Source organism: Myxine glutinosa, chromosome 1 (genome assembly GCF_964187855.1).
Source record: "Myxine glutinosa chromosome 1, kmMyxGlut1.1, whole genome shotgun sequence".
NCBI lineage: Eukaryota > Metazoa > Chordata > Myxini > Myxiniformes > Myxinidae > Myxine > Myxine glutinosa.
In genome coordinates, this window is record NC_136261.1 from 387,020,866 (window position 1) to 387,034,931 (window position 14,066).

Below are 14,066 nucleotides of genomic sequence, written 5' to 3' on the forward strand. Positions count from 1 at the left end.
ATTCTAGGTGGTTCAATGGCGGCCGGACATGTTAGCCATGCTGGTCATGGGAGAATGTGCGTATGTCGGCAAAAAGAAATCGTTCGAAGAACGTGTCGGAAATGGCGTCTTCCCTGAAGCACGCGAGTCGCGAGGGTTAGGGCACCGTCAACGAAAATGTGCTCTTATCCTGTCGGGTTGGTTTAAAAGTTGAACACCACTGCCACCATGTGATAGATCGGGACCGAGCGAGGTGAAGTAATAACCACGGGAAGAGCACGTATACAAATAACCACGAGCCAGGTACAGTTGGTTGCAAGAGGAGCTGTATTGAACAGTGCACCGGAAGAGGAAGTACCCCAAAAATCATGCGTATAAGAAACTTAACAAAAGATCAGAATTATATGAGTAAATAATATACGAGTTATTGTTGCCCAGGATTATTGGTAATAGCAAACACCCATTAATAATTCAGTGCTTGCCAGACCACGTGAGCGATGGCATCACAAATTTATATTCTCCAATATAATTGTTGCATAGACCACGCTCAATAAATTTCAAACTGATCGATGAAGCATCATACATATCGATTGATGACGTCATAATGAAGGCACCCATGACATAATCATAAACATCTTATTCCCCATGCGGAGTACTTGACAATGCGCCATGTTTAAATTTTTTCCATGGAGTGGTTTCAGAGATATAGAGGTGCAAAGCTTTTCCAAAATGGCATCTGTACCACATGACATATGACGTCATAATTAACATTAGTATAATTATCCACAGGAGGAGGCACTCCTATGGTGAAAATTTAATGTCCATCAGACCAACAATTGCAGAGAAAAAGATTCGTACTGATCCGATAAAGCGTTATACTTGACGAATGATGACGTCATAATGAAGGCACTGATGACCATCATTAACATCTTATTGCACATGGGGCGTACTTCACAATGAGCCACGTTGCAATTTTTCCATTGAATTGTTTCGGAGATATGGAGGTGTAACGTTTTACCAAGATGGCGTCTGTACCACGTGACCTATGACGTCATAATTATGAATTAAAGAATTCTACAGAAGGAGGCGTTTCTATAGTAACATTTCGTGTGAATCGAACCAATAATTGCAGAGAAAATGAATTATATAAATGCAGACACGCCACACGTACGTGCGCAACCCAATGCCGAACCCAGGTTTCGCTTCGCGAGCGCTGGGTAAATTAATCGTGATTGTGATCATAATCACCAGCTTTATAAATCATAATTAAGGTAACAACGGACAGAACCGCACGGTTGGACGACGAAGAGGACGATCAAGAGGACGATCAAGGATGCCCAAAGCGGCTCGAACTTCAATGCCCTTGGGGATTTGGAACACGTGCGGTTGCCCACGTTTCCCTACACACGTCAACTTTCCGTCATCGCAATCCAACAACAGCGCAAACTGTTCGGAATCTTCCCACACACTCAGGTCTTCCTCTGTATTGCCGTCACGTGCGAAATATTTCCCTGTATTTCTTTTCTCGATACACCACGACTTGTCGTTTTCACCCAACCTTGGTTCATTTGTTTTGCTATCCCGTTTCATCGATTCTAAACAGATTCCGAATCTGCACGAAGCGTACGAACTCACATCGACCACCCAGTAGTGACTACCTGTGGAATACATTTCACGAGAGGCAACTTGAACCCAATCGGAAAACCGGCGGTCTTCCTGGGTCGCGTTTGGCGGATTCATTCGTGTCACCGTCAGCCCATCTCTGGAGATCTTCAGCAGTGGATGTGCGGTGTTGGGGTCCATTGTCGGGGGGGCTGCGCATGCGGACACGAACAGACGGCACCGTGGATTTTGTTAGACAAATGGACGGAAACGAACACAATCATCCCTTTGTAGAAACTTCATTAATCACATTTTACTACAAAACTATCGCTTAGATATCATATCTACACATCAAGTATTTATCAGGAAATTAAACGTGTAAATTATGTGAACATTTGCAAGTTTTAATAATCTTTACCCGAGCCACACCTTGATAACCGCGGCCTGGTTGGATCGTCTGGACTAGAGCAGGGGATAATTACCCACAACGGGTTAATTTTGGATATCAAGGGGTATTAATGGAAGCCCGACCAAAGTAAAATATAAGAACTAGAAAGCTTCTGAAAATGCAAAGCCCGTCCACGTCTGTCGGTATGGAGACGTCTTCTTCTTCTTCTCCAGTACGCTCAAAATAACGGAAACAGCTAAAAAAAAAATACAAAATGAAAATTGATTTATGTAGCATTGACCTTTGACCTTTTGATCTAAAAAAAAACAATCGTCTTGTAGCTTTTGATTAGTGAGCCAATTCAGTGACGTGCTATGCAAATTCTTTAAATTTCAGATCAATCATGTTGTAAAAACCAGAGTTACAACATTGTCTCAGATCGTGAGTTTAATTCTGAATCGATCTCTAGCAATACCTGTAAAGAAAACCAGCAAACATCATATCAATATTCAGCATTCATCGGAATCAGTAATGGGTTTGCAAACGAGCACAAGCAACCCTTGAACAAAGTGGTTATACGTACCATCTATTTATGCACCTACATAACATACAATAAATGTCACAGGAATGATCGTAGCGCTAAATGTCCGAGTTCTTATAACTGCCACGCAGTGGACAGAAGTCGCATGACACCTGGGTTCAGACTTAGACACAATTTCACGACAAATCAGATGAAAATTGGCAATTTCATGCAACCTTGACCTTTGACCAAATTATTAATTTGTCTTATCCATGTTCTCAAAATAAAGTTTTGTTAAAAAATCGATGACAAAAGCTCAAATGGTAAAAAGTTACAGCCCGGCTAAACACACACACGCACACACACACACACACACACACACACACACACACACACACACACACACACACACACACACACACACACACACACACACACACACACACACACACACACACACACACACACGATTGCAAAACCCCATCGGAGGCGCCACGGCAATGCCGCGCTGTAGGATATTTAATTATTTGGCAAGGGGCCGGTGTACTTTGAATGTATCTGTACTTGTTTGTTTGTTTTCTTGCTCTCTTGTTTTTTTGTTTGTCCGGGCGATATCTCAGCCATCCTTTGAGCAAGGAAGCTGAAATTTCGGCACAGTCGTGAGCAAGTCCTTTGTCAAAAACCCTATTTTTTGTTTTTTGAATAAGCAATTAATTAACGAGTTATTTAATAATTAGCGATTAATTAAGTACTTATTTAATTCATTAAATTTCATTTCTCTTCTGACCACAATTTTCATTTCAAACGTCGCCCGCATTTGAACATGACAGTGACCAAGTGATGTGGCTATCAAAGATATTTTTGATTTATTGATTAATCACTTCATCGATTCATTATTTATTGATTAATCGATGAATTATTTATTGATTAATCAATTAATTATTTAATTTTTTATTAACGACTTGTTTGATTAAATTTCTAAAAGATACATCTTCGGATGAAGCACTAGTGGTTTCGTTATGCTATTAGCCAATTGATTAAGAAAATATTTGGTGATAATCTTTTATTGATTTTAATTATACAATTAATCAATCAATTAGTGTACACCTCTCCCTCCGAATAGAGCCTCTATGAGCTGCACTGCGGTATTGCCGGGCGCCAGAGGCGTCCCGGCAATGCCGCGCTGTAGGATATTTAATTATTTGGCATGGGGGCGGTGTACTTTGAATGTATCTGTACTTTTTGTACACCGCAACTTTCCTATGCCATCTCCAGGCATTGCAAATCGTCATTACTGGGCACCGAAGGGGGCTCGGCAGTGACGCACGCTGAAAGGGAGTACTCAGTTTTCACTCTGTTGTACACCGCACCTTTCCTATGCCATCTCCAGGCATTGCAAATCGTCATTGCTGGGCACCGAAGGGGGCTCGGCAGTGACGCACGCTGAAAGGGAGTACTCAGTTTTCACTCTGGTTGTTGTACACCGCACCTTTCCTATGCCATCTCCAGGCATTGCAAATCGTCATTACTGGGCACCGAAGGGGGCTTGGCAGTGACGCACGCTGAAAGGGAGTACTCAGTTTTCACTCTGTTGTACACCGCACCTTTCCTATGCCATCTCCAGGCATTGCACATCGTCATTGCTGGGCACCGAAGGGGGCTCGGCAGTGATGCACGCTGAAAGGGAGTACTCAGTTTTCACTCTGTTGTACACCGCACCTTTCCTATGCCATCTCCAGGCATTGCAAATCGTCATTGCTGGGCACCGAAGGGGGCTCGGCAGTGACGCACGCTGAAAGGGAGTACTCAGTTTTCACTCTGTTGTACACCGCACCTTTCCTATGCCATCTCCAGGCATTGCAAATCGTCATTGCTGGGCACCGAAGGGGGCTCGGCAGTGACGTGCGCTGAAAGAGAGTACTCAGTTTTCACTCTGGTTGTTTGTTTGTTTGTTGTACACCGCTCCTTTCCTATGCCATCTCCAGGCATTGCAAATCGTCATTGCCAGGCACCAAAGGGGGCTCGGCAGTGACGCACGCTGAAAGAGAGTACTCAGTTTTCACTCTGGTTTCTTGTACACCGCTCCTTTCCTATGCCATCTCCAGGCATTGCAAATCGTCATTGCCGGGCTCCAAAGGGGGTTCGGCAGTGACGCACGCTGAAAGAGAGTACTCAGTTTTCACTCTGGTTTCTTTCTTTCTTGTTTGTTGTACACCGCTCCTTTCCTATGCCATCTCCAGGCATTGCAAATCGTCATTGCCGGGCACCAAAGGGGGCTCGGCAGTGACGCACACTGAAAGAGAGTACTCAGTTTTCACTCTGGTTTCTTGTTTGTTTGTTTGTTTGTTTTCTTTCTTGTTTGTTTGTTTGTTTGTTTTCTTTCTTGGTTGTCCGGACGATATCTCAGCCATCCTTTGAGCTAGGAAGCTGAAATTTCGGCACAGTAGTGAGCAAGTCCTTTGTCAAATACAGTATTTTTTGTTTTTTGAATAATCAATTAATTGAGGAGTTATTTAATTATTAGCGTTTAATTAAGTACTTATTTAATTAATTAAATTTCATTTCTCTTCTGACCATTATTAACTCAGGCACCTTTTGAGTTAGGAAGCTGATATTTGGACATGCCAATGACCAGGTGATTTGGCTGCAAAGGATATTTTTGATTTATTAATTAATCAATTAATCGATTAATTATTTAATTATTCGATTAATGACAAAAAATTTTTTTTTTTTTAAGTTACAGATTCTGATGAAATAGTGGTAGTTTATGTGTTCTCTGACCAAATTGATTAATAATTTAATTTTTTTATGATTATTGTACTCCGCTCCTTTCCTATGCCATCTCCAGGCATTGCAAATCGTCATTGCCGGGCACCAAAGGGGGCTCGGCAGTGACGCACGCTGAAAGAGAGTACTCAGTTTTCACTCTGGTTTCTTGTTTGTTGTACACCGCTCCTTTCCTATGCCACCTCCAGGCATTGCAAATCGTCATTGCCGGGCACCGAAGGGGGCTTGGCAGTGACGCACGCTGAAAGAGAGTACTCAGTTTTCACTCTGGTTTCTTGTTTGTTTGTTTTCTTGTTTCCTTGGTTGTCCGGACGATATCTCAGCCATCCTTTGAGCTAGGAAGCTGAAATTTCGGCACAATAGTGAGCAAGTCCTTTGTCAAAAACGGTATTTTTTGTTTTTTGATTAATCAATTAATTGAGGAGTTATTTAATTATTAGCGTTTAATTAAGTACTTATTTAATTAATTAAATTTCATTTCTCTTCTGACCATTATTAACTCAGGCACCTTTTGAGTTAGGAAGCTGATATTTGGACATGCCAATGACCAGGTGATTTGGCTGCAAAGGATATTTTTGATTTATTAATTAATCAATTAATCGATTAATTATTTAATTATTCGATTAATGACAAAAAATTTTTTTTTTTTAAAGTTACAGATTCTGATGAAATAGTGGTAGTTTATGTGTTCTCTGACCAAATTGATTACCAATTTAATTTTTTTATGATTATTATTTATTTATTTTCATTATTGTACACCGCTCCTTTCCTATGCCATCTCCAGGCATTGCAAATCGTCATTGCCGGGCACCAAAGGGGGCTCGGCAGTGACGCACGCTGAAAGAGAGTACTCAGTTTTCACTCTGGTTTCTTGCTTTCTTGCTTTCTTTCTTGTTTTCTTGGTTGTCCGGGCGATATCTCAGCCATCCTTTGAGCTAGGAAGCTGAAATTTCGGCACAGTAGTGAGCAAGTCCTTTGTCAAATACGGTATTTTTTGTTTTTTGAATAATCAATTAATTGAGGAGTTATTTAATTATTAGCGTTTAATTAAGTACTTATTTAATTAATTAAATTTCATTTATCTTCTGACCATTATTAACTCAGGCACCTTTTGAGTTAGGAAGCTGATATTTGGACATGCCAATGACCAGGTGATTTGGCTGCAAAGAATATTTTTGATTTATTAATTAATCAATTAATCGATTAATTATTTAATTATTCGATTAATGACAAAAAAAAAAATTTTTTTTTAAGTTACAGATTCTGATGAAATAGTGGTAGTTTATGTGTTCTCTGACCAAATTGATTAATAATTTAATTTTTTTATGATTATTATTTATTTATTTTCATTATTAATCATTTATTTATTTTCTTTCTCATTTGGCCAATATCTCAGGCACCTTTTGAGCTGGGAAGCTAATATTTGGACACGAGTGACCAAGTGATGTGGCTATCAAGGATATTTTTGGTTTATTGATTAATCATTTCATCTATTAATTATTTATTGATTAATCGATTAATTATTTATTGAGTAATCAATTAATTATTTAATTTTTTATAAATGACTTATTTAATTAAATTTCTAAAAGATACATCTTCGGATGAAGCACTACTGGTTTAGTTATGCGATTAGCCAATTGATTATGAAAATATTTTGTGATAATCTTTTATTGATTTTAATTATACAATTAATCAATCAATTAGTGTACACCTCTCCCTCCCAATGCAGCCTCAATGAGCTGCACTGCGGTATTGCCGGGCGCCAGAGGCGCCCCGGCAATGCCGCGCTGCAGCATATTTAATTATTTGGCATGGGGCGGTGTACTTTGAATGTATGTGTACTTGTTGTACACCGCTCCTTTCCTATGCCATCTCCAGGCATTGCAAATCGTCATTGCCGGGCACCAAAGGGGGCTCGGCAGTGACGCACGCTGAAAGAGAGTACTCAGTTTTCACTCTGGTTTCTTGTTGTACACCGCTCCTTTCCTATGCCATCTCCAGGCATTGCAAATCGTCATTGCTGGGCACCGAAGGGGGCTCGGCAGTGACGCATGCTGAAAGGGAGTACTCAGTTTTCACTCTGGTTTCTTGTTTGTTTGTTTTCTTGATTGTTTGTTTGTTTTCTTTCTTGGTTGTCCGGACGATATCTCAGCCATCCTTTGAGCTAGGAAGCTGAAATTTCGGCACAGTAGTGAGCAAGTCCTTTGTCAAATACGGTATTTTTTGTTTTTTGAATAATCAATTAATTGAGGAGTTATTTAATTATTAGCGTTTAATTAAGTACTTATTTAATTAATTAAATTTCATTTATCTTCTGACCATTATTAACTCAGGCACCTTTTGAGTTAGGAAGCTGATATTTGGACATGCCAATGACCAGGTGATTTGGCTGCAAAGGATATTTTTGATTTATTAATTAATCAATTAATCGATTAATTATTTAATTATTCGATTAATGACAAAAAAATTTTTTTTTTTAAAGTTACAGATTCTGATGAAATAGTGGTAGTTTATGTGTTCTCTGACCAAATTGATTAATAATTTAATTTTTTTATGATTATTATTTATTTATTTTCATTATTAATCATTTATTTATTTTCTTTCTCATTTGGCCAATATCTCAGGCACCTTTTGAGCTGGGAAGCTAATATTTGGACATGAGTGACCAAGTGATGTGGCTATCAAGGATATTTTTGATTTATTGATTAATCATTTCATCTATTAAGTATTTATTGATTAATCGATTAATTATTTATTGAGTAATCAATTAATTATTTAATTTTTTATAAATGACTTATTTAATTAAATTTCTAAAAGATACATCTTCGGATGAAGCACTACTGGTTTAGTTATGCGATTAGCCAATTGATTATGAAAATATTTTGTGATAATCTTTTATTGATTTTAATTATACAATTAATCAATCAATTAGTGTACACCTCTCCCTCCCAATGCAGCCTCAATGAGCTGCACTGCGGTATTGCCGGGCGCCGGAGGCGCCCCGGCAATGCCGCGCTGCAGCATATTTAATTATTTGGCATGGGGCGGTGTACTTTGAATGTATGTGTACTTGTTTGTTTTCTTTCTTGTTTGTTTGTTTTCTTTCTTGGTTGTCCGGACGATATCTCAGCCATCCTTTGAGCTAGGAAGCTGAAATTTCGGCACAGTCGTGAGCAAGTCCTTTGTCAAATACGGTATTTTTTGTTTTTTGAATAATCAATTAATTGAGGAGTTATTTAATTATTAGCGTTTAATTAAGTACTTATTTAATTAATTAAATTTCATTTATCTTCTGACCATTATTAACTCAGGCACCTTTTGAGTTAGGAAGCTGATATTTGGACATGCCAATGACCAGGTGATTTGGCTGCAAAGGATATTTTTGATTTATTAATTAATCAATTAATCGATTAATTATTTAATTATTCGATTAATGACAAAAAAAATTTTTTTTTTTAAGTTACAGATTCTGATGAAATAGTGGTAGTTTATGTGTTCTCTGACCAAATTGATTAATAATTTAATTTTTTTATGATTATTATTTATTTATTTTCATTATTAATCATTTATTTATTTTCTTTCTCATTTGGCCAATATCTCAGGCACCTTTTGAGCTGGGAAGCTAATATTTGGACATGAGTGACCAAGTGATGTGGCTATCAAGGATATTTTTGATTTATTGATTAATCATTTAATCGATTAATTATTTATTGATTAATCGATTAATTATTTATTGAGTAATCAATTAATTATTTAATTTTTTATTAATGACTTATTTAATTAAATTTCTGAAAGATACATCTTCGGATGAAGCACTAGTGGTTTAGTTATGCTATTAGCCAATTGATTATGAAAATATTTTGTGATAATCTTTTATTGATTTTAATTATACAATTAATCAATCAATTAGTGTACACCTCTCCCTCCCAATGCAGCCTCAATGAGCTGCACTGCGGTATTGCCGGGCGCCGGAGGCGCCCCGGCAATGCCGCTCTGTAGGATATTTAATTATTTGGCATGGGGGCGGTGTACGTTGAATGTATGTGTACTTGTTGTACACCGCTCCTTTCCTATGCCATCTCCAGGCATTGCAAATCGTCATTGCTGGGCACCGAAGGGGGCTCGGCAGTGACGCATGCTGAAAGGGAGTACTCAGTTTTCACTCTGGTTTCTTGTTTGTTTGTTTTCTTGATTGTTTGTTGTACACCGCACCTTTCCTATGCCATCTCCAGGCATTGCAAATCGTCATTGCTGGGCACCGAAGGGGGCTCGGCAGTGACGCACGCTGAAAGAGAGTACTCAGTTTTCACTCTGGTTGATTTCTTGTTTTCTTTCTTTCTTGGTTGTCCGGACGATATCTCAGCCATCCTTTGAGCTAGGAAGCTGAAATTTCGGCACAGTAGTGAGCAAGTCCTTTGTCAAATACGGTATTTTTTGTTTTTTGAATAATCAATTAATTGAGGAGTTATTTAATTATTAGCGTTTAATTAAGTACTTATTTAATTAATTAAATTTCATTTATCTTCTGACCATTATTAACTCAGGCACCTTTTGAGTTAGGAAGCTGATATTTGGACATGCCAATGACCAGGTGATTTGGCTGCAAAGGATATTTTTGATTTATTAATTAATCAATTAATCGATTAATTATTTAATTATTCGATTAATGACAAAAAATTTTTTTTTTTTTAAGTTACAGATTCTGATGAAATAGTGGTAGTTTATGTGTTCTCTGACCAAATTGATTAATAATTTAATTTTTTTATGATTATTATTTATTTATTTTCATTATTAATCATTTATTTATTTTCTTTCTCATTTGGCCAATATCTCAGGCACCTTTTGAGCTGGGAAGCTAATATTTGGACATGAGTGACCAAGTGATGTGGCTATCAAGGATATTTTTGATTTATTGATTAATCATTTCATCTATTAAGTATTTATTGATTAATCGATTAATTATTTATTGAGTAATCAATTAATTATTTAATTTTTTATAAATGACTTATTTAATTAAATTTCTAAAAGATACATCTTCGGATGAAGCACTACTGGTTTAGTTATGCGATTAGCCAATTGATTATGAAAATATTTTGTGATAATCTTTTATTGATTTTAATTATACAATTAATCAATCAATTAGTGTACACCTCTTTTTTTTTTTTTTTGTATACAATATCGAGGCTCGTGAAAGAGCGAACATTAATCACACAGAAAGACAAACCGACACATAAAACATATAACATAGGGAGCGGTAGACAAGATGGGGAGAGAGGGGGAAGGACACAAACACAACATTTGAGAGCAGGGACCGAGAGACATGGAGACATCGAGAGATCTGAGAGAGGGCGAGGGCTTTGGGGGGGGGGGGGGGGGCAGTGGGAGAGGTATAAAACATATGGACACTGCCAGGACTTCCAGGAAAGAAGTTGGAATTTCAAACAAGGTGGATCTGGGGTGAATTAGCGGGGGTAGAAAAGATCAAGGTTTTGGATGGGGGAAGATAAGAGATGGTGGTGAACGGCTGTTTTAAAGACCTGGAGGGAGGAGTGGGATTGAAGGGAGTGAGGGAGTTTGTTCCAGAGGCGGGAGAAAAGAGGAATGAAAGAGTGAAGGTGAGCGGAGAGCCGAGATTTCGGCAGTTTAACCATCAGAGGGTTGCTGGCAGATCTTGTGCGACCTGTAGGAATATTTGGGGGACAGAGCACAGAGAGAGCTGGGGGTGCAAGGCCGGAGAGGAGTCGGTAGAAGACAGAAAGACCACCTACCTGCCTGCGGTGAGTGAGTGAAAGGCCCTCAGAGATAGCTTCATCGCGGGAGATTCCAATAATTCTGAAAGCTTTGGTTTCAACAGCGTGAAGCCGAGCTAGGTGTGAGGCAGGAGCACCGGCCCATAGGGGAGAACAGTATTCCATTGAGCTGCGGATGAAAGCCTTGTATGTGGTGAGGAGCTCAGGTGTGCCGAGGAAGGACTTCGCACGACGGAGGATGCCCAGTCGGCGACTGGCTTTGGAGGCCAGCTTGGAAATGTGGTTTTCCCAAGAAAGATCATGGCAGATAGTGAGACCCAAAATCTTGAGCGACAGAACTTCTTGGAGAGGATTGTTGAGAAAGTAGATGGGAGGGTTGTCCAGTCGATCTTTTCGGAGAGACATAGTAAGAGTGTGAGATTTGTCAGGATTGAAAGACATGTTCCACTTGTTTGACCAGTCTGTGATTTTGTCCAGGTCTTCAGAGAGTGAGGAGGCAGCAGACTGCCGATCTGAGGGAAGAGGAATGGAGCGGCAGAGAGTGGAGTCATCAGCAAAGAGATAGAGAGGATTTTCGAGAGAGTCAGAGAGATCATTGATGAAGACCAGAAAAAGCACGGGGCCCAGAACACTGCCTTGGGGAACTCCAGCCTGAACAGGAAGAGGAGATGAGAGAAACCCATTCAGGGCCACACGTTGACGACGACTAGAGAGGAAGTCCGCCAGCCATGCGTGGAGATTTCCATGGATACCAAAGGAGGAGAGTTTGGTGAGCAGAGCGGGGTGCCAGACCGTGTCGAAGGCACGTGATATGTCGAGGGAGACAGCTCTAATTTCCTGTTTGGCATTGAGGACCTCCATCCATTGTTGAGACAGCAGAAGCAGCATGTCCAGAGTAGAGTGACCTGGTCTGAAACCAAATTGATGATCAGAGATCAAGCCATTGGAGAAGAGGAAAGATTTCATATCAGAAGCAATGATGGATTCCATGACTTTGCTGATAATTGGGAGAAGGCTGATTGGTCTGTAATTGCTAGGATCTGTTTTTACACCTTTTTTGTGCAAAGCGGTGATGTTGGCTGATTTCCAAGCAGATGGCAGTTGACCTTGAGCAAAAGAGAGGGTGAAGAGAACAGAGAGAGGGTGAGATAGAGCAGCAGAGCAGGATTTTAGGACCCGTGGGCTGATGCCGTCGGGTCCAGTTGCAGAATCAGAGTCGAGGGTTGACAGAAACTTTTCCACCTTGTCAGGAGGAAAGGACACGGAGTCCAGGAGCAGCAGGGTACGACTGGGTATGGTGGGTACAGAGAGGGATGGGTTTGGGACACAAGATTTAGAGGCAAACACAGAGTTGAGGCATTCAGCTTTTTCACGTGCGGAGTCAGCTGTGTAGCCGTTTGAGGTAAGGGAGGGGATGGAGGGGGAACAAACACCAGAAACGGATTTGACCAGACGCCACCAGGATTTGGAAGAGGGAGACAGATAAGAGAGTTCGGTCTTGAGAACGGAGAGATATTGTTTCCTGGCTCTCCTGAGGGTGGACACACACTTGTTTCGGGCTTTGTGAAAGGAAATGAGATTTCCTTCCGTTGGATTTGCTTTTCAGGAGACGAAGGCAAGTTGTTTCTGGGCAACAGCCTCACCACAAGATTCCGTGTACCATGGACGGGAGGAAGGGTATGACAACTGAAGACGAGATGGGATAAATCTGTGCATGAGAGAGAGCAATTTACTTTGGAAGAATTCCCAGGATGAGTTGATGTCAGAGGTGGTAGAGATGGGAGACCAGTCCAGATGATTGATGGCTGCTTGAAGACCGTGCCAGTTGGCCTGAGTGAAATGCCAGACTCGTCGACGCTGAGCAGGCTCCCTGAGGATGGTCAGAGAGATGTCCACTTTAACAAGGACATGATCAGATGATCCGATCGGAGCAGAAGAAGAGCAGCAGACATTTTCAGGGAAGTTAGTCATAACCAAGTCCAGAAGAGAAGATGTTCCGTTGACTGAGATCCGGGTCGGGAAATTGACAGATTGTGTCAGTCCCAGTGAGTCGCAGAAGTCCTTTGCTGAGGAGCCATGGCTGGTGAGAGAGGTACCCACACCCAGCCAACTGGCATGATGACAGTTGAAATCACCACATATGAGGAAGAGAGAGTTGGGATGAGTAGATAGAAGTTGGTCCATATCATCAGACAGCGAGATGTAGATGGAGTCATCACTGTTTGGTGGACGGTACAACACACATATGAACAAGAGGTGGGAGCGAAGGGGAAGCCGTAGCCAGAGGTATTCCTGGGGGTGAGGTGGAGAGAGTGCAGTGCAGGGCGAGTGAGGAAGAGAGTTTTTGATAAAGATAGCAACCCCGCCTCCATGACGAGGCTCAGGTCTATCATACCGGAGGAGGGAGTAGCCCGGGAGAGATACTATGGAATCAGAGACATCATAAAGGAGGAAAGTTTCTGTTAAGCAGATCACGTCTGGTTTGACAGAAGCAACCTGTATGGAGAGATCAGTTAAGTTTGAACGAAGGCCCCGGATGTTTGAGGTCCATACCGTTAATGAAGAGGAAGGGGGAGCATCAGATACAGAACAGGGGGGAGGAGGGGTAGGGTAAGATGTGGAAGAGGTGGAAGAGGTAGGGAGAGCTGTTGAAGGTGTGTCAGAGATTTCAGAATAGCTCGGAGAAAGGGAAGGATGGGGCGGACAAAAGGTTTGATGGTGATTGGGTGAGCCACAATGAGGTGTTATTTGAGGAGGGGGAAGAGCGAGGCAGAAGGTTGGGGGAGATGGAGGTGAGAGTTTGAAGGGGGAAGAAGCGGGGAGGACGCTTTGAGGAGGGGGAGTGAGCGGGGGGAAATTGAGAAGCAATGAGGGTGGGGAGATTTGAAGGGGAGGGGTGAGGGGGGAGTTTGGGAGGGAAGGGACAAGGGGAGGGATTTGAAAGGGATGGGATATGGGGGAGATTTGGAGGGGAGGGGTGAGGCAGGAGTCTAGGAGGGGAGGGGCGAGGGGGCGTCTTGGCGGGGAGGGGTGAGGGAGT

The 14,066-nt window shown here is 41.0% G+C and overlaps 1 long non-coding RNA gene across 3 annotated transcripts in view; it reads right to left on the reverse strand.

Annotated features, from left to right (window-relative positions):
* Positions 1 to 288: 288 nt before the first annotated feature.
* LOC144889563 (uncharacterized) overlaps positions 289 to 14,066 on the reverse strand; it is a 42,678-nt gene continuing 28,900 nt past the window's right edge. The window contains exon 5 of one of the 3 annotated variants that reach the window (XR_013621871.1): positions 289 to 1,793. This is a non-coding gene — a long non-coding RNA (uncharacterized LOC144889563). The other 2 variants (XR_013621872.1, XR_013621874.1) reach the window with 2 other exon arrangements.